Source organism: Pogona vitticeps, chromosome 4, assembly GCF_051106095.1.
Source record: "Pogona vitticeps strain Pit_001003342236 chromosome 4, PviZW2.1, whole genome shotgun sequence".
Classification (NCBI taxonomy): domain Eukaryota; kingdom Metazoa; phylum Chordata; class Lepidosauria; order Squamata; family Agamidae; genus Pogona; species Pogona vitticeps.
Genome location: NC_135786.1, coordinates 93,691,373 through 93,713,029, shown reverse-complemented (window position 1 = coordinate 93,713,029; position 21,657 = coordinate 93,691,373). Strand labels below are relative to the sequence as shown.

The following is a 21,657-nucleotide window of genomic DNA, read 5'->3' as shown; positions in this document are numbered from 1 at the left end:
GAGGCAGTATTATCATCAGCAAAGTAAAACAGCATCCAAAGGCAAGGTGAAAACTAGAGTGGTCGTATAGACCAGATGGGCGGGATACAAATCAAATCAATCAATCAATCAATCAATCAATCAATCAATCAATCAATCAATAGCTTCATTTTTTTAAAAGCTTAGTTTTTAGGATGTGGGGCTCAAATTCCAAAGAACCAGGGAAAATCCAACACCATCTTTCAGTTTTCCACGGGAACAAGAGAAGCAGGAAGACACGCATCCTTTCCCAGCCCTTCCAAGGTTCATTGCAAGGGACATGCTAACCAACTGAAAAGGATGTGATGCAAATATTTTTGCCTCCATATCAAGAAAAAAATGCATTTCCCAGAATGATCCAGGTAGAGCCTGGAACCGGATGCTTATACACATTCTCCTCTCCAGTCGGTGCTTCTAAATAGACAGCTGCCCTGTGTTGCCTTTGCAGAAGAAGAAGGAAAGGTCATCAGCCCAGATTCCAGATGGAGAACAGAGATACTCTTTGGAACCGAAGGGCAGATGAGACAGGTATTATGTCACACATTATAATGATTGTAAAGGTTGCAACTTATCCTCTGCAGAAGAGAAAGACTGGGGTAGAACTGCAGTGTTGGTTATTCAAGAAGTTGATCAGCACAGTCTGTATTTTTTTTTTAAATTCTGAAATAAGAACGAGAATCCTCCTTCTTCCCCTGCGACACTTTTTGCCCGATATGTGTCATTTCAACAGCTCTACACAATAAAAACACGAACATTTAAGGAAAGTTACAGCACATTAGGTTTAACCCCCATTTCTGTCTTGGATGATAGATGCAAGGATTCCAACTGAGTTGATTTTATGAACCAGTTAAATGATTTGTATTCAGAACCACATTAAAAATCCCCATGACAAAGTGTACTTGAACGAAAATACTGTGCTTGTGACACATCCTTTGCAAGTAATGTGTTTTCATTTTTCACATGTTGCATCTCATTTATTTTATTCAGGCACACATAGTTAGATCTGCAAGATACAGCAAGCTTCCAATACCCTTGAAATAATAAATCATTTCTTACAGATGTTTTCACCCACTGCAAAGCTGACTCTCATTAATCAAACATTATCAGTTTCTATTAGTGCCCAGTCCTAAACGAGAAGGCACTTCATTCTCAATTCTGACTTTTATTCACAGGCTAGCCCCTGACTCTCCTTTACTCGATACTCATTTGAAACTTAGGAATAATGAGTAGCATGTACTATTTCAAAACACACACACCAGTGTATTATGTGTGCTAACTCCCGTGCACTATACTACAATTATACTCACACAGAGAGTCTTAGAATTTAAGCCAAAGTGGTAAGCCATTTTTTAAAAAATAAAATGCAAATCTATAAATAGAATAACATGCATTTGTGTGTTTACTCCTTTGTTTCAAAGTGAACACTAGCAGTCTAAGCAGACCCTGCACAATATAAATCATTTTTTTTTCCATTTGGAATAAATTATTAAAACTTCATTTTAGAAAACAGAATGGTATATACTATAGCCTCTTATCAAGACAGTCCTTTTGAGAACACAGAAACAACTGTGAACAAGGGGCTATCAGATAAAGCACTTTTTCATAATAGTAACTACGATCAGATATTATTAGATTATTGGAAACTGTCTCCTGAATAGGAAATAAGTTCTTGCAGTAATATGTTGTTTTGATCTTTCCTCATAACTTTTCATATTCTATCACATAAAAAGTCAAGTTGGATGAGGATCAAAAGTCATCTCTGTGCTGAAGAATTACATAACTAAAAACTGTTTTTTCCACTGTTGCTTTGCTCTGTAAATTAAAAAGGGAAACACAGATTTTAAAATTAAATTTGGGTTACATCTTTTGAGTTACACAATGGCCCAGTACACTTCTACTTCCATGTGAATAGTAGGGCTAAATATTTCCACCTCTTTAAAAAAAACTGGGATGACCACAGTGGCTAAGGGAAGGAATGAACAAGTGAGACCCAACATATTGTGGGAGAACTAGTATGACATAGACATGCATCTTAGACTAAGAGTGAGAAGATCCAGGTCCAAGCCTCCACTGAGACATGAAATCTACTGAAAGTCATTAACTTTCATTCTGACCAATCTCACCACGATAGCCAAGACAACACTATTGATTTCTGGTCAAAAAATAGTCTAATTTTAACATTTTGAATTTGTTTGAACTTTATATATCATTCACGTCCATAATTTTATATTGTGCAACATTCTCATATGAATAAAGAAAAAAAAACCATGATATTGTGACCAAGGATAAAGTGAAGAACAGACCTGTGAATGTCACCTCAGGCTCACTGGAACAAAGGCACGCAGGATAACCAAGAAATTAAAATTTTACAAGCAAGTTACATTCTCCCTGAAAACTCAAATTCACAATTTGGTTATATTTCTGGATTCAGCCCAGACTAAAGATGACCAGATTTTGGTGGTTGCCAGGAGTGAAATTGCACCGTTAAGTCAGGTGAACAAGTTGCACTAATTCCTGGAGATGGGTGATCTGGCAGTTGTAATATGGTTTCGTTGCATCCTACTGTATTTGGATTCATATTGATGTATTCTATATGAGCTTGCATTGAAAGTACTGCAGCCAGACATGACGAATGATGATTATGGGGAACTGATAACAGTAAAGGGACTTTTTTTGGGGGGGGGGGAGACTCTGGGTCCCATAATTCAGCAGGAACCTGCCAGGATGAATTATGGGATGGTCCCAGGTCTAGCAAAGAGCATCCTTGTTATATGTATTTCCCCAGCAATCAGTCTGTTTTGGGGCTGGTTACTTATTGTTATGACCCTCAGAGGCCTGTCTGATAGGGAAGTCAGTGATAGCTTTTTCTGTGGCTGTTTTTACATTCTGGAAATCCCTACCATGGTAATTCCCACCACCTGTTATCCTTCCACTGGCAGACCATGACTATTATTCAGGTTTATGGCAACTGAGTGATAGCAGAGGATGAGGCTTGCTACCAGACAGTGCTTTGCTTTGTACAAATGCATTTTTCAAACCTGGTTCTTAATTTTTTTTAATTGGGCTTTTAATTTAATTCTGTACTCATAATCAATCTTCTTCTGCATTTTAATTATATTTTTAACAGCCCAAATCCTCTTAGCTGGTTACATAGTTATAACACAAATGGTGTAACTTTTGGAGGTAAATTGCTCTAAGTTAAAAAAATTGCCATAGCCATCATCAGTTGTATAATAATAAACAAGGAACTGATAATTATGGTGATTTCTTAAGTCTGGGAAATTTGTCTCCAAAAGCTATGCCATTTGCATAGATAAGCGACAGGATTTTGGCCAACATCAAAGTAAACCACCATAATATTTCTATTTATAATATATATCTATAATATAAAAATAAATCATGTTGCATAATTTCACCAGATAAAATCTTAGTTCTGTAGGAAGCCCATGACAGGACAATGAAGAATCCAAGTTAAGTAACATCAGTTTGCTATCATTGTTGTTGTTGTTTAGTTGTTTAGTCATGTCCGACTCTTCGTGACCCCATGGGCCAGAGAACGCCAGGTCCTCCTGCCTACCGGAGTTGGGTCAACTTCACATTGGTAGCTTCAATGACACTGTCCAACCATCTCATCCTCTGTTGTCCCCTTCTCCTCTTGCCTTCACACTTTCCCAACATCAGGGTCTTTTCCAGGGAGTCTTTCTCTTCTATGAGATGGCCAAAGTACTGGAGCCTCAGCTTCAGGATCTGGCCTTCCAGTGAGCATTCATGGTTGATTTCCTTCAAAATGGATAGGCTTGTTCTCCTTGCAGTCCAGGGGACTCTCAAGAGCCTCCTCCAGCACCACAATTCAAAGGCATCAATTCTTCTGCAGTCAGTTTCTTCATGATCCAGCTCTCACTTCCATACATCACTACAGGAAAAACCACAGCTTTGACTATGCGGAATTTTGTTGGCAAGGTGATGTCTCTGCTTTTTAAGATGCTGTCTAGGTTTGTCATCCCTTTCCTCCCAAGGAGCAGATGACTTTTAATTTCGTGGCTGCTGTCACCCTCTGCAGTGATCATGGAGCTCAAGAAAATAAAATTTGTCACTGCCTCCATACCTTCCCCTTTTATTTGCCAGGAGTTGACGGGACCAGTGGCCATGATCTTGGTTTTTTTAATGTAGAATTTCAGACCATTTTTTGCACTCTCCTCTTTCACCCTCATTAAGAGGTTCTTAAATTCCTCCTCACTTTCTGCCATCAGAGTGGTATCATCTGCATATCAGAGGTTGTTGATATTTCTTCTGGCAATCTTAATTGGGATTCCTCCACTCCTGCCTTTCGCATGCTGTATTCTGCATATAAGTTAAATAAGCTAGGGCACTGGTTCTTAACCTTGGGTTACTCAGGAGTTTTGGACTGCAGCTCCCAGAAACCTTCACCACCAGCTGCCCTGACTGGGGTTTCTGGGAGTTGCAGTTCAAAAGCATCCGAGTAACAAAGGTTAAGAACTAAGAACCACTGAGCTAGGGGACAATATTCAGCCCTTTTGTACTCCTTTCCCAATTTTGAACTAATCAGTTATTACATAACCAGTTCTAACTGTTGCTTCCTCTCCCACGTACAGGTTTCTCAGGAGATAGATAAGGTGGTCAGGCACTCCCATTTCTTTAAGGATTTGCCATAGTTTGCTGTGGTCCACACAGTCAAAGGCTTTTGCATAGTCAATGAAGCAGAAATAGATTTTTTTTCTGGAACCCTCTGGCTTTCTCCATAATCCAGCGCATGTTAGACATAAGACATAAGAAATTTATTTGTCATTGCACTCACAAGTGGGTGCAACGAAATGAGGTGCTCTTCCCCAAGGTAAAACTGGACAACACCACTACAAAAAAAAAGTTAAAATATACACAACACTCACCATACCAATATAGATACCCCCCATTTCTCCCAGCAATTAAAATTCCACCAAAAACTTATGACCCCGCATTTAAACTCAATACTGCACTTGGGTAAAAGCTGTTCTTGAATGTGCTTGTCCTTGCTTTCAATACCCTGAATCTCCTTCTCGATGGCAATAGTTCAAAGAGCTGATGTCCCGGATGAGAGGAGTCCTTCAGTATATTAGATATCTTCCTCTTACATCTGTTCTTATACAATTCTTCCAAAGAGGGGAGTGAACAGCCAATGATGTTTTGGGCCATCTTGATCACCCTTTGAATTGCCTTTTTCTCTGCCACTATGCAGCTCGTAAACCATACACCATAAACCAGCAATTTGGTCTTGAGTTCCTCTGCCTCCTGAAAATCTAGCTTCTACTTCTGGGAGTTCTCAGTCCACATACTGCTGAAGCCTTACCTTGTAGGGTTTTGAGCATAACCTTGCTAGCATGTGAAATGAGTGCAATTGTACAGTAGTTGGAGCATTCTTTGGCTTTGCCCTTCTTTGGGATTGGGATGTAGACTGATCTTTTCCAATCCTCTGGCCACTGTTGAGTTTTCCAAACTTGCTGCCATATTGAAATTGGCATATGTCCACCAAATTGAGTTTCTTAAATGTGTTCTTCACTTCCACTATGTATTCATAAAGGATTTGGTTTAGATTATACCTGACTAGCCGAGTGGTTTTTCCTACTCCCTTTTAAGCATGAGTTTGCTATAAGAAGCTGAAGATCAGAGGCACAATCAGCTCCAGGTCTTGTTTTTGCTGACTGTATAGAGCTTCTCCATCTTTGGCTGCAGAGAATATAATCAATCTGATTTCAGTATTGCCCATCTGGTGATTTCCATGTGTAGAGTTGCCTCTTGTGTTGTTGGAAAAGAGTGTTTGTGATGACCAGCTTGTTCTCTTGACAAAACTCTATTAGCCTTTGCCCTTCTTCGTTTTGAACTCCAAGGCCAAACTTATTTGTTCCATTTATCTCTTGACTCCGTACTTTAGCATTCCGTTCCCCTATAATGAGAACATCTTTCTTTGGTGTCAGTTCTAGAAGGTGTTGTAAGTCTTCATAGAATTGGTCAATTTCAGTCTCCTCAGCATTGGTGGTAGGTGCATAAACTTGGATTACTGTGATGCTGAAAGGTCTGCCTTCGATTCATATTGAAATCATTCTATCATTTTTGAGATTATATCCCAGTACAGCTTTTCCCACTTTTTTGTTGACTATGAGGGCTACTCCATTCCTTCTATGGGATTCTTGCCCACAATAGTAGATATGATAATCGTCTGAACTGAATTCGCCCATTCCCGTCCATTTTAGTTCACTAACTCCCAGGATGTCATTGTTTATTGTCATCTCCTGTTTGACCATATCCAGCTTCCCAAGATCATAGATCTTACATTCCAGGTTCCTATGCAGTATTTTTCTTTGCAGCATTGGACTTTCCTTTCACTTCCAGGCACGTCCACAGCTGAGCGTCCTTTCAGCCGTGGCCCAACTACTTCATTAGCTCTAGAGCTTTTTGTACTTGTCCTCTGCTCTTCCTCAGTAGCATGTTGGATGCCTTCCAACCTGAGGGGCCCATCTTCTAGCGTCATATCTTTTAGCCTTTTGTTTCTGTTCATGGGGTATTCTTGGCAAAGATATTAGAGTGGCCTGCCAATTCCTACTCCAAATGGATTGCGTTTAGTCAGGACTCTCCACTATGATCTGTCCATCTTGGGTGTCCCTTCAACATGACAATGCAGCAATCCATGAAGGAGTTTGCTATCATAAGTAACGTCATTTCCTTTCTGACAGCTTAAATATGCAACAAGATTTAATCTATTGTACATTTTAAATTTACTAGATAAAAGTCAAATGAATGGATGGATGGATGGATGGATGGATGGATGGATGGATGGATGGATGGATGGATGGATGGATGGATGGATGGATGGATGGATGGATGGATGGATGGATGGATGAAATAATGTTGCCTTCAGGCTTCTCCCCTCCAGAGAAAATATTCACAGTTTTTTCAGTTCAAACCAGGAATTATTTTCCACACTCTTGACCAAATATTTTGCCCTCTTCTGATATCTCTAAATCAATACCATGTGCAAATTATGAAATGAGTACAGTGGTGCCCCGCCTAGCGACGATAATCCGTTCTGGAAAAATCGTCGTTATATGGATTCGTCGCTATGCAGAACAAAAAAGCCCATAGAAACGCATTAAAACGCAATTAATGCATTCCTATGGGCTTCAAACTCACAGTTCAGCGAAGATCCTCCATGGTGCGGCCATTTTCGCTGCCTGTTAAGCGAGGAATCCATCCCAGAAAACAGCGGGCAGCCATTTTGAAACCGCCGATCAGCTGTTTAAAAAGCATGTTTTATTTTGTAAGATGCCCTGAGTAGACATGGTCTAGAGGGGCGGGGTAAAAATCAGATAAATAAATAAATAAATAAATAAATAAATAAATAAATAAATAAATAAATAAATAAATAAATAAATAAATAAATAAATAAATGGCTTTGCAGGAAACCGATCATGGCAAAGCACCGCCAGCCAGCCAGCCAGCCAGCCCTGGATGACGCCCGGCCTCCTTGGCGGGGCTGTCCCAGGGCGCAGAAGGGTGGGCTGGAGGGTCTTCGGCGAGCGAGGGCTCGGAGGCAGCCACCCAGGGTGGGAAGGGGCACGCCATCCACCCGCCGCTCGCCAGCCAGCCAGCCCGAGAGACACCCGGCCTCCTTGGGCAGTGAGCAGCAGGAGGAGGGCTCGGAGGCAGGCAGCTGCCCGGGGCAGGAAGGGACGTGCCACCCACCGCCAGCCAGCCAACCCTGGATGCCTGGTCTCCTTGGCGGGGCGCAGACGGGGCGAGGAGGGGGTCTCTAGCGCACTGCCCCCCCGTCCAGCCACTTCCGCCCTGATCCCGGTCCCAGGTGGGCACCTCCTCCTTTGCAGCGCCTCCCGCCGCAACTGCTCTCTGGCTTGGTGCCCCAGGGGTGCACACGGGGATCGGGGCCAGGCCCTTCACCCCTCCTTCCCTCCCTCCTCCTGAGGCACCAATCCGGAGTGCCCCCTCCCCCCGTCCCCTATTTATGCAGGAGCTCTGGGGGGATAGCGTGCGGCGCTGATCAGCTGTTTAAAAAGCATTGCTTTGCCATGATCAGTTCCCCAAGCAGGGAACTGATCATCGCAAAGCAAAATCCCCCCATAGGGAACATCGGAAAGCGATTGCAAAAGCGATTGCAAAATCTTCATCACAAAGCTATTTCATCGTTATATGAAGCAATCGCTATGCGAGGCACCACTGTATTTAGAATGATAATTAAAAAGCTTTTTTTAAAAAAAAAAACAGACAACTAAATTTTACGTAACCTATACAATTGAGATTTTAAGAGGTATCCATATGCCAAGGCTGACAGATTCAAACTGGAAGAATTCCTAATTTTGGATTCTGTATGAACAGAGGACAAGTGTGGGAAGGCAGGAACCTGATTTAATTACTCTTTGGTCATAAAGTAGAAGTAGGATCATTGGTGTGATCCAGAAGAAAGTGAACTTCCCCATGGAATGAGTGACAATCCCATAAGTCAGAGATCCCCAATCCCCAGTCCGCGACCAGCAGTGGTCCACAGCCTATCCAGGACTGGGCCATGGACACAGATCTCCTAACTCCCATGAGTGTCCCCTCACGATAGCCCTCAGATGCATGCACACAAGCGCATTCCTTCCCCTGCGCACTGAGCACATGAGCGCCTCCACAAATGCTGTCACGAGCATGCACATGAGTGCATTCCACCCACTGTGAGCGCACTGTGCGCATGTGCGCAAGTGTCCCTGATGAGCATGACATGCACATGCATGTGTGAGAGCTCTGCCTCCCTGCGGGTGTGCCACACACCCCCAACCGGCCGCGGCTGGGAAAAGGTTGGGGACCACTTCCATAAGTGGCTTTAGGCAAAGGTGTAAAGACATGATTTGCAGACACACTTCTGACATGTGATAAATGAACAGTTGGCAGCTTTTGTGGATCAAGAGTGCAGATACAAAAATATGGAAATGGAAGCATGTTCCATAACTTTTACTGCCAAAATTGGCAATTTCTGGGTTTTTCAATGATGTTCACAACATGTGGAAGCAGCTTATAAACCTAAGTGGAGGGGAGATACATCCTTGCTCTAATCACCACTCACCTATGGTAACACAGGTTGCATCATGAGGATAAGAAAACAGACAAGATAACAAGAAGACAAAATTGAATTATTGAGGGGAATTCCATGGACAATGGGGGGGGGGGAATCTCCCAAATACAATGTTTTCTCTACAGATGTCAACATCCAAGAAAATGTCCTTGCAATGAGAGGCCAGGATAGATCAAATGATATTCATGGACTTCTCATTAGAGCTTCTACCATGTTTCTCCTAAAATAAGACCTAACCTGAAAATAAGCTCTAGTATGATTTTCCAGGATGCTCATAATATAAGCCCTATCCTCAAAATAAGCCTCAGTTAAGTGAAACCCCGCCCTCCACCATTGTGCAGCAACCAGAAGATGACATCACTGTATTTGAATAAATGTAGATTGTTGTACATGTAAAAAATAAAATATCCCCTGAAAATAAGCCCTAATGCATTTTTGGAGCAAAAATTAATATTAGACCCTGTCTTATTTTTGGGGAAATACGATAAGTCAAGTATGTTCAGATGTCTGAGCAGCAAACATTTATTCTAAATAATGGCAAGGAAACTTGTAAATAAGTTGCATATACAGATAAAGAATGTTTGCTCATTATAATATAACCACACATTTATATTGAAGGCTATGTATCTTTTTAAATAAAACACTGCAAGAATGATCAAAGAGGTCCAATTACATTTTTGCAATATTGCAAATAAAAATCAAACGGTTATTATATAATTTACAGAAAAACAATCCTACTTTGACTCTGGCAACAAGAAATTATAAACAGCAGCATTAGAGACTAATCAACCACATATTTTTACTGCTAAATTGTAATCACTTATCTCTTTACATTAAACTCTAATAAGCAAAGACCATTAATTAGAAAGATCTTTGAACAACTACTGTACTGAGCTATCAAAACTTATTTTTATATATATATATATATTATAATGGCCTATATTACAATTCCTCCATCTCTGCCATAGACACATTGCACAAAATCAATTTAAATTACAAAAAGGATGAGTACATCCCTCAACACCTAGGAAATTAGAATGCTAAGTGTTCAATTGTTATGAATCAGTGCAGAGTCTGATACTTACTACAGAACTGTGCAAAATGGAAATTAACAGACAATGGCAATTGTATACAGTATCTTGAACAGAAGGGAGTGCCAAGGACAACAGACTTTAAAACAGTTCCTTTTGTAATATAGGTATACAGTTTATTCTTACCTGAGTAAGTAATTTGATTATTACTGCACAAATTTTTACAATAAATTACCACCCAACCCTACTCAATGTAATCCTATGAAATAGGCATCACATATATTGAGCAAAAGTGCAAATATTACCATAAAACTCCCTAGAAATTATAGCAGATATTACAGACAGCAGCTCAGGAGCTGTCCAATTCAAGAAAGGCAACTATTCCCCATTACAGGACAAATTTACATTGTAGTAAAATACATCAGTGCCATGCACTCAATGAACTACAGTGGTGCCCCGCATAGCGACGTTAATCCATTCCAGATTAATCCACGCTATCCGGAAACATCGCTATACCGATAGGAAAACCCCATAGGAACGCATTAAACTCCGTTTAATGCGTTCCTATGGGGCGAAAACTCACCGTTGAGTGAAGATTCTCCATAGCGCCGCGATTTTCGCTGCCTCGGTAAGCGAGGGCAGCGAGCGAAAATGCTTGCGGTGGCCATTTTGGTTACCCGGCGGCCATTTTGGAACCGCCGATCAGCTGTTCTAAAAACATCACAATGCAAAGATCGGTAAGCGAAACACTTACCGATCATCGCAGTGGGATGTTTTCCCTATCTAAACATTGCAATGTGATTGCATTAGCAATGGAAAAAAATAGATCGATATGTGGATTCGTTGTTAAACGGTGCGCTCGTTATGCGAGGCACCACTGTACTTATGATAGATCTGTCACAAGTGGTACAAACGAACATATAAAATGTGTCACTTATCAGTATAAGGAAGGGGGGAAGGGTTTATGTTTATGTTATTCTTGCTCCTTCTGTAGATAATTTATGTTGACATAGTGTATGCTCAAAAAATAATGTTAATTAAATGTCCAGCATCATGATCCTTACCACATTATGTCGCAAAATGTTCCATTGTCGGTATCACCAGGACATTCTTTCACATAATGTACTTAGGACCACTGTGTAAACTGTTGTCTATTCTTCATGCCTTCCCTTCTGCACCAAGGAAACAAATAGCTTTAACCAAAAAAAGGGGGGGAGACTTGCATTTTCTGCACTGAACCCTAAGTTATGAAGGAAATAATGCTTCACTCCCAACTCCTGACAGCCCTTTGTACTGACTATGTGAACATGTAGATTAAGGGATGCCTGTATGTCACCATTTTAAAATTACATCTATAATAACAGTGCCCCCGTCTTTTTCATCTTTCTCAAGCCAACATACAATAAAGTGAGGGGGAAGGGGGCATTTGTGGGCTACTGAAAAATAAAATCCAGCTGCATCATTAAGTGGTTCTTGTGGGTTTTTCGGGCTCTTTGGCCGTGTTCTGAAGGTTGTTCTTCCTAACGTTTCGCCAGTCTCTGTGGCCAGCATCTTCACTCTGTCCTCTGAAGATGCCGGCCACAGAGACTGGTGAAACGTTAGGAAGAACAACCTTCAGAACACGGCCAAAGAGCCCAAAAAATCCACAACAATCATTAGATCCCGTCCGTGAAAGCCTTCGCGAATACATTGCATCATTAAGCCTTGTAGTTATAAAGAAGATTAAATGTTATCTTCTAACAGCTGGAAAACATATATTCACTTGCAGCACCTACATCATTTTTAAAAGATGTAACAGGAAAGAGTCAATGCATATCCTGTGATCTGCATTCCTGCATTGACCAGCGGGTTCGACTCATTGGCCTTAGAGGCCCCTTCCAACTTCTATGATTCCAGCTTCTATGATTCTATGCTAAGACCACGGTGAATACTGTACCATTTAGAGGTCAAAAGTTATGATTTCAAAGAGGGAGGCATCTTTTCCAGCAAACAACTTAACATGATGGAAAGGGAATACTTTCACAGTCTGTTTTGGTGCTCCCCCTCCCTTGCTCTGCCTCCTGTTAAGGCTTTGCTCCACTTCCCCAATCCCGTTTTGTTTACTGTCACTTCTTTCCTTCAGTCACATAAGCACTCTCAGCCAACTGGGACTGATATAGGGAATGGGATGCCAGCACCAGATTATATAGCTACTTTGATCCAGAAAAAAGAAGGCAAATGAGAGCGAAGGCAAAGCTTCCTGCCAATCAAGGACCACACAGAGAGAATAGGATGCCATCACTTCACTTCAGTCCCTGTCGGATTTGGGAGAGAAACAGCAAAGAGGAGATAATGCAAATGAATGAGGGGGCATTTTTCTTGCACTGGAGAAATAAAATTGAAAGTGGAGGACACTGCCAAAAAATATTTCTCAAGATCAGCAAAAATGTGGCTCAACCTAGTAAAGCAATCCAAGAAAGGGGAAATAAAGAGATAAACACTTAAGGAGACTGGGCATTGAGTCAGAACTAGCTCTTCTGCCTATCCAAATGATGAAGCCCCACTAGTTAAAATCACATCTGATGTGAACATGGCCATTCCACAACAGGATTATTTGAAAACTAAGCATGCAGGATAAGCTGCCGCACAAAAGGCTTGCTAGAGGAGTTCCTAGACAACCCTTTGACACACATCCTGAAAATCTGCCTCCTACATTTGAGATTTGTCTAATGTGTCAAAGTAGCTGTTCTTCTTATAGAGTGGGCAGCAAGCTGGAATGATTATATTTATAAGACGTAAATTTATACAGGGAGACCGTTTGGAGCTTTATTCATTAACATAAAAAAGACCTGCCATTTTCCCCACCAGTAATTGGCACCCAACGTCAACTGAGAGTTTGGTGCATTTCCCATGTGGTGCTTTTTTTCATATAGTTTCAAGAATCCAACAAGCCTAGCTCCCTAACTTGCCTCGGGGAGAGGTAAAATGAAGGAGAAACGAAGAGGCATTTCTGGGTCCGTTGTTTAAATTTTGTATTATGTCACAGCTCATATGGAATAAGGTAGCACAATGTCTCCAAAAAGTGTCTAGAATCATTAAACCTGTACAGGGTCAAAGGCTGACAGGAGTGAACTGAAATCAGTGCCACTGCATCAGTTTGCATTTACGTCTGTCGCAGTGACTTTGGGGCCATACAAACCATATCTTACCTACCAACCTGTAGGCAGAGTTCTCAAACTCAGGATCTTAAAACCAGTGGCTTAAGCTCGAACATGAAACTGAAAGAGCCGCAAGCAAACTTGTTTAACTTGTTCCAGTAGAAAGGAAAATATCAGATCCATATATAAGTGAAAGTGTGTGGATGATGTCATCAGTCACAGACATTAATTTTTAATTTAAAGTTTCCTATTTCTCCTTCACCACCAGGTTGCCAGGCTCCTTAGTGATCCCGCTTGACCTCGGGAAGCCTTTGAGAGTCTCAAGGCAGGTGGATGGTGGAAGACTTAAATATCTATAAATATTGTCATCACTGCTCCTGCTTCTTAGGAGTCTGTCAGAGACAATTTTCAGATATTAAAGGCTCCATCTTCATCTCAAGGTTCCCAAAGGCTTTTCCAGGTCAAAAGGGATCCCTGGGAAGTTTTGGAACCTCCAGAGAAGATAGGAAACTTTAAATTAAAGATTAACATCTGTGGCTGATGACATTATCAGACATATGACCACTCAGCTCCATAAATAAGACTCTAGTCAGTGTCTGTTTATTGCTTATCTATTTCTTACATGTATGTCCCATCTTTCCTCCAGTAAGCAACTGGTAATGAATGTGACTCTTCTTTATCTTTATCTAATGAATGTGGCCCTACTTTATCTTCATAACATATCCATGAGACTGGTCAAGCAAAGTAAGTTTTATCTCGCGAAGGCTTTCACGGCCGGGATCTAATGGTTGTTGTGGGTTTTTCGGGCTCTTTGGCCATGTTCTGAAGTTTGTTCTTCCTAAGATCTGCCGGCCAGTCTCTGTGGCTGGCATCTTCAGAGGACAGCACTTCAGGTTGCTGTCCTCTGAAGATGCCGGCCACAGAGACTGGCGAAACATTAGGAAGAACAAACTTCAGAACATTGCCAAAGAGCCCGAAAAACCCACAACAACCATAAGCTATTTATTTATTCATTCATTCATTCATTCATTCATTGTTTTTTTGTTTGTTTGTTTGTTTTAAGGCCATCTTTCTCTCAATAAGGGGACTCAAAGTGGCTCACATGAAATATTTATGATTCAGCAGACAGCTAAAGCAGAAATCTTGTACAATGGCTACAGTATTGGACTTAAGAGATAAAGCATAGAGGAACTTATTGTGTCAATAGTAAATGCTAGTTCTTGCAGTCATATTTATTGGCTTAACTTCGATTAGTTATGCCCACAAGCATTACACAAAGGGAAGTGATATTTGGGAAGTAAACTACCTCAAGTTAAGAATCGGCATAAGGCAGAATTCAACAAACAATGGTTATACTGATTTTCTAACTTGGTGTAATTTGCCTCTAAAAGCTGCACCATTTGTGTTACACTAGTTTAAAAGCACAACAGGATTTTGATCCATATTTATTGGTTTGCTACATGTATATCCTGTATTTCCTATATGAATCCCAAGGCAGCATATACATCCTTCTTCCTCATCAATTTATTCTCATAGGAATGAGCCAGTGACACAGGTCCGGCTGCAAGAATATCCAGAGAGCTTCATGCAGGAGCTGGGATTTGAATAAGGATTTCTCAGGTAATATCGAATACTCTAACTACTCATCTACACTGGCTCCCAAAGAAGAGCAGAACAGCATGATCTCTCACCCAGAAAGCCCTATATGTTATTACCTATGGAAATAATCAGGCTGAGAAGCTTAGCTTTTCAACTAGAAGTGTAATTTTTTTCCTCGTCTCTGTGAGCCTCCCTGGACAACGTAAGGCTCTCTATTTGAGGAAAAAAAGTATCCAAAAGTAAGATGATACCAAATCAAGTCTTTTTAAAAAAAAACTTTTGGAATGATTTATTATATTTAATAATTAGTACAGCATAAAATAAATCTATAGAACAGTGAAAATTATGTGTATGTACAAATCCATCTATACACAGGTACACCAAAAGTTTTGTTCTGTGCATTTCCAATATGCTTTACTTTATTTTATTTATATTCCACATTTTCCCAGTGCAGTGCTCAAGGTGACTAGAACTGATAATTTTAAAAGATACTGTACAGTTAAAACACAATACTATAATAGTGCATTATAAAATGAAGTGAATGATCAACTAAACAGAAATATTGAATTAAACCAATTAAAAACTTTTTAAATTCACAGTGGGAAAGGAAGAATTCTACATAATTACAAGATACTTCTTCAATAGCCAGTAAATGGCCAATACATTATGTCTTGGAGATGTTTTCATTTTGTTTGTTTGCAACCTGATATACTATCTATAATTTGTGTCACTGGGAAAGATTTTTCTGGGCTGTGACTGCATATTTATCTAGCACTAATCAATTTGAATTCAAAGAGAGCCCCACCTCTCTGCTGAGTGTCTCCCCCCCCTTCTTTCATCTGTTGGTGTCATTTATTTGTTTGCTGTTGATCTGTTCAGTTGGCTGTCGGTATATGGGCAGAAAAGAAAGAAGCATGTGCAAGACTACAATTTCAAATAACGGTAAGTAAAGAAACTTTTTAAATTCCTTCTGCTACATATGTCTCAGAATAAGTTATTGAGATTGTAAGTGCCAATTAATGAGAAAGGGCTGGACTCTGGGGAACTTATAGCTATTCTCCTTTATGTATCTCTCAACTTCTACTTCATTACAAAAAGGAATTTTATCAGAAATTCAGAACTCTGCAACTTTATAAACTGTCAAGTCATTTCCAATGTACAGTGATTTTCTAGGTACGGAATACTCAAAAGTGATTTACCATTTCCTTCTTCTGGGGCACCTTGGGACTGTGCAGCTTGCCCAAGGCTACACAGGTTGGCTGTTCTCACAGGAGGCATAGAGGGCAATCAAATTCCCAGATATCTAGCAAGGCCATGGGCTTATGTAAATAAAAAAGCCTTTGCCTGCTAACTGAAGGAGAGCAGGGAAAGAATCAAACTTGGAAGGGACTTCCTCACTTTGGGAGATGTCATTGTGAACGCCCTCTCATGTTCTCACCAAAATTAGCCATCAGATGGCAAGAATGGGATAAGAACTTCCCCAAAGGATCTCAAGACCTGGCAGTCTTCAAATAGTTTGGACTCAGGCCATGTATAACTTTATGAGTCGCTTTAAAATGTGCCCGGAAACATGTTTGTAACCAATGCAGTTGCTGTAATGAGGAATTTGTTTTCTCTGTAACCATCTCTGGTCAGAAGTCTGGCCATATTGTCTTGGAGCTGCTGAAGTTATATTACTACTTAAGAAACACTCTTGTTGTGAAAAAAGGAGATCCCAAATTGTACCTCTTATGCAAGCTGCATGTTCTATGTCATCATGTCAGAACCAACTTATAGTGACCCTAACAGGTTTCCACGTTGCTCCTCATGAATTTTGACCCTTTGGGGGGGTTCAGATAAAGCAAGGCCATTACTGATTCTTTTGTTCCCCCACCGTACCATCCCCACGTAAAAACCAGCCCACTGAGAGTCTAATACTACATTTGTTCCATGCTTCATTGTGCAGTACAACCAACATCCCATTGAGTGTATACTCCAAAAACAATTCATTTCCTATGCATCTGTCATGCTGTCCTTCCTCCCTCATCCACTGTCATTCAACTTCCTTAATTTCTAAAAAATAATTTACAAACTGGAATGTTGGCACACTAGTATCCTTCTGTCGAATATGGAGCATCAGTCCCCCTACTGTCTTTTGACCGCCACTGGAGTGTGCTGTGAGTTCTCCTCCAAAGAGGGCAATGGACCATGGAAATAGGAAGAAATGGCCAAAATCAGTACGTGGCCAACAATGGCATTTTGCCAACGTACCCACATATTTTTTTTAAAGGAAGGGGTCAGAGAAAGGCACGAGGAAGGGGATATGTCCTGCTCGAGGGGTAGAGGTGAATGTACCACATCTAATTGACTACCCAAAAGTGAAACAGTTAAAATATATATGAACCAGTATCAGAAGATATATGTCACATGACAACAACATACGACTATGCAGGAAACAGAAGACATGAGAAAGAAAGGGGGCATTTTTCTAATGTGACAGTGGCCTGAGATATTTAAGGAATGGTTTTACCAATTCCCCCAGTAAGTTTCCATGGCTGAGAGGGGATTTGAGCCCTATTCTCCAAAGTCTTAGTCAATTTATTCTCCAAGGCTTTCATGGTCGGGATCTGATGGTTGTTGTGGTTTTTTTGGGCTCTTTGGGCATGTCCTGAGCATGGCCTGAGTTCCTACTCCAATCCTCTGAAGATGCCGGCCAGAGACTGGCGGAACGTCAGGAAGAACAACCTTCAGAACATGGCCAAAGAACCTGAAAAAACCACAACAACCATCTTAGTCAATTACTCCATGCACTACACCACACTGGGAAAGGCATTATGGAATTAAATCATTCTTTGTTTTATATCTTGCAGGGAGGAAAAGAAAGAAAAAGTAACCATCATAGGCAGAGAGTGCAGAGGTTGTGAAAATGCTTCAAACAATGTTGCTCTCCCACTTTCCTGATGAGAAACTCAGTTAGGAGGGAGAAGTGGAAAGCACAGCAACAAGAAGATTACAACATTGGCTTTAAAATTTTCATATAAATATATTCTCTTTCCCAAAATACTTGTGCTGGCCTTTGGTCAAAAGTGTCCATATGCAGAAAGTATTCTCCAAATTTAGTTTATTAATCAGGAGCAAAAGGCACCGTTTCCTTCTGTATCAGAAGCAAAATGAACATCTGTTCATTTTTTTTTCACATAGGTTTTCAATGCATGTGGGTGGGTGTGAACAGAGCCCTTGATATGTAATATTCTTCCCATCTGCACACCAGGTGGCACTGCATAGTTAATCAGAAGACAATAATTGGCATGAGGTGATTACTTACTTTTCAGGGATAACGGAATAAATCAATCTTATGACTTAAAAAAATAATAAAGTGCACCAATGGTTCAGACTTTTAATTTCTCTTTTGGTGTGCAATTTAGTAATGATCAATGAGATCATCTGATGACACTATCGTTCCCAATACTATGTTAATTAGCACTGAACAAGTGCAATTACCCCGGAGATCCTTAGATGAATGATTTGCTTTGCTTTACCCAATATAGTACTTTAACCTACAGATAGAGAAAATCATACAGTACTTTTGCAGGGGAAAGAGAGGGGAGATGTAATGGTTTTGAACATTCATAAGAAGTGCTGCTTAAGATGAAATGGGACTCCGTGGCATACAAAATCTCCAGGAAGCTGAGAATAGAGTTGTGGGGTGCTATAACAACAAACCAGCCGAGAGGGAACAAGTAATACTCTCTACAAACCCAGACAACAACCCCCCCCCCCAGAAAGCTTTGCATCATTTAGAGTAGCAAAAAGCTATAACTGTATTTCTCCCCTGAAAATGTAATTTTTCCTCCTTGGTGTGTTTTCAAAGACTCAAGTTGTGAATAACCTGAGCAATGACAATCAAGCACTTTGCTAGCAAAAGAAGCCTTTGAAATGCAGATAGAGTATTCACTGGCCACTTTCAAGACCTGCTCCATATCTTCTCTTCCATGGCGTTTTCCAGTTCTGTAGGAATATGGTTCTGGTACAAGCTGAAAACTACTAACATAAAACTATTGTGCTTGTCCTACTCCAAGAAAATGTAGTACGTTAACAGGTTCTTGCAGAATCATACTTCTATTTCCATTATTCTAGGATGAACTTACCTTACTGCACTCCACAGACCTGCATGTAAATGAATTAAAATTAACTAAATGAATGCCTTCCTACTATCATTGCTTTATTCTAATTTGAAGTGCAAAAGCCTAGAAATGCCTTTGCTTTGCAGCTCTGCTATCTAACCTGATATATTTACAGCAGTTCCTGAAAGTCACTGGTTAGGGGCTCTGAGTACTAGGTAAAGATCAGGTAAAAATTCAAAGCATTTGTCTGGACCTGGCCTTATTATGAGATACTTAGTTGTTGTGGCCGAAATGACAGTTTTCTCAATTTTGGCTAATACATCTGCTGTAGCCATTCCTCATATATGCAGAGGTGGCTCTTCACATACCATTTTAACCAGGCTACTGTAAAATGCTTGATGTGGGGCTATCCTTGAAAACCACACAAAAACTCCAGCTAGAGCAAAATGCTACTGCTAGCATTCTAATTGGGGTAACATGTTGCGAACATATAGATCCTCTATAACAGTGGTCCCCAACCTTGGGCCTCCAGATGTTCTTGGACTTCAACTCCCAGAAATCCTGGCCAGCAGAGGTGGTGGTGAGGGCTTGTGGGAGCTGTAGTCCAATAACATCTGGAGGCCCAAGGTTGGGGACCACTGCTCTATAACATCAGCTGTACTGACTGCCAGTTCATTTCCAAATGCAACTCAAGGTCCTGATTATCCTTTTCAAAGGCCTAAGCAGCTTGGGACCTCCACTTCAGCTGCTACATGAGGACAAGTCTGCCATTTTCTGGTTATATATGAATTTTCGCGATGTTTGGACAAAGATTTTTGTACCATAACCAAGATTAGCCACCTATGTTCTGCACTATGAACAAAAACAGAAAAACAAAAAACACAAAAGGACAAAGGATTTGCATATAATTGCATATATTAATTTATATTTATTGATTTATTATTTATTTATAATATTTATACCCTGCTTTTCTCCTTAAAAGGATCCAAGGTGGCTTACATCCTTAAAAGACAGCATTTAAAGCTAGTAAGAGTTTATCATGCTAAAAAGCAGTGAACAAGAGCAACACCAAAACACATTCAAAGCAGTAAGGAATAATAATCCATTTGAAAATTCCATTCAAGCAGCCAGTCACTCACTCAGGTAAAGCCCACCTAAAATGAAAGGTATTTGCCTGCTTGCAGAAGGGCAGTAAAGATTGGGCCAAGGTCTGGGAGCAGCGACAGAAAAGGCCCTCTCCTTTGTACTCACAAAACACTCTTGTGAAGGTGGTAGGACTGAGTGAATATAACAATAATAATATGGCAAGTCAATTATGACTTATGGCAACCATTTTCAGGCTTTCCTAGGTGGAGAATACTCAGAAGTGGTTTACCATTCCTTTCTTCTGGGGGCAGCCTGGGACTGTGCAGCTTGCCCAAGGCCACACAAGCTGGCTCTTCTCCCAGAAGGCACCGCGGGGAATCAAACTCCCAACCTCTGGCTCTGCAGCCAGATGCCTAAACCACTGAGCTATCCAGCCAGTGGCCTTGGACAAGCTGCAAAGTCCCAGGCTGCCCCCAGAAGAAGGAAATGGTAAACCACTTCTGAGAATTCCCTGCCTTGAAAGCCCTGGAAACAGTCACCACATGTCAGAACTGACTTGATGGAACAAAATTATTAACGTATATACACTGAGTCAAAATGAGATACATTTCGTAATTTAAACAGATTTACAACTTATCCCACTCATGTGAGAAGGACAGTAAACCTGTGACTAAGCTCTGCCTGCATGCTGCTGAATTCTGCTGTGACTGATGTTCACTGTAGCTGGTCTCTTCAAGACCCTCATTTTCCCTATGTGCAGTTCACTGTCTCTAAAAATAAATTTGGATGAGACAGCCCTTAAGCTTAAGACCGTTGTTCATAAAAGAAGATATGTGGCTATCCTATCTTGGATAGACAGTGTTTTTCTTTCTAGCATACAGTACTTTAATAATGGTACTAATCCCAGTATCTGTTTCTTCCTGTTGGGGGAATTCTGGAGGAGTACTGGATCTTATTTTATCATACTACCCCATATTTCCAGGAAGTTCAAAAAGGTTACAAACCATGTTGCATATCCCATCACAAAGAAAATACTGGTTGGTAGGCATGCATAACACAACTTATTCTGCAGCACTTCCTTGGCCATGGAACTCCATCTCAAGGGAAGTCAGTCTGGCTTCATCCTGACAGGTTTTTGTCAAGCAATTTAAAAATGTACTTTAGCTGGCTTTCAGCTTCAAAATTTGGTTTTTTTGCTTGTTTCTAAGAATAGCTTGCCGTTATGTCATCGTGACTTTAAAGGACTGAATTGTGGGCAAGAAAGCAATACGGGAATACTTTAAATAATACTTCTGCCAAAAACAGTGATGATGACTATCATGACAATGATGGAATATTCAGATTAAAACAAAAATGAAACAATATGGTGGGAAATTGTTTTATAGTGTACCTAATCATGGCTTTCAGTACAGGAGACAACATGGAATATCTAGAAAATAGAAATACTAATATTTTTACACTGCTCCTGAGTCTTTCTCTCTCTCACACACACACATATGCACAAAAGAGGAGCTAACTGCATCAAATTTACACATATGTGTAAGTACAAATTTGGGAATAACTTT

General features: G+C 40.6%; 1 protein-coding gene across 2 annotated transcripts in view; it reads right to left on the bottom strand.

Moving 5' to 3' along the window:
• DPYD (dihydropyrimidine dehydrogenase) overlaps positions 1-21,657 on the bottom strand; it is a 623,728-nt gene that overhangs the window by 356,633 nt on the left and 245,438 nt on the right. The gene's annotated exons all lie outside the window — the stretch shown is intronic.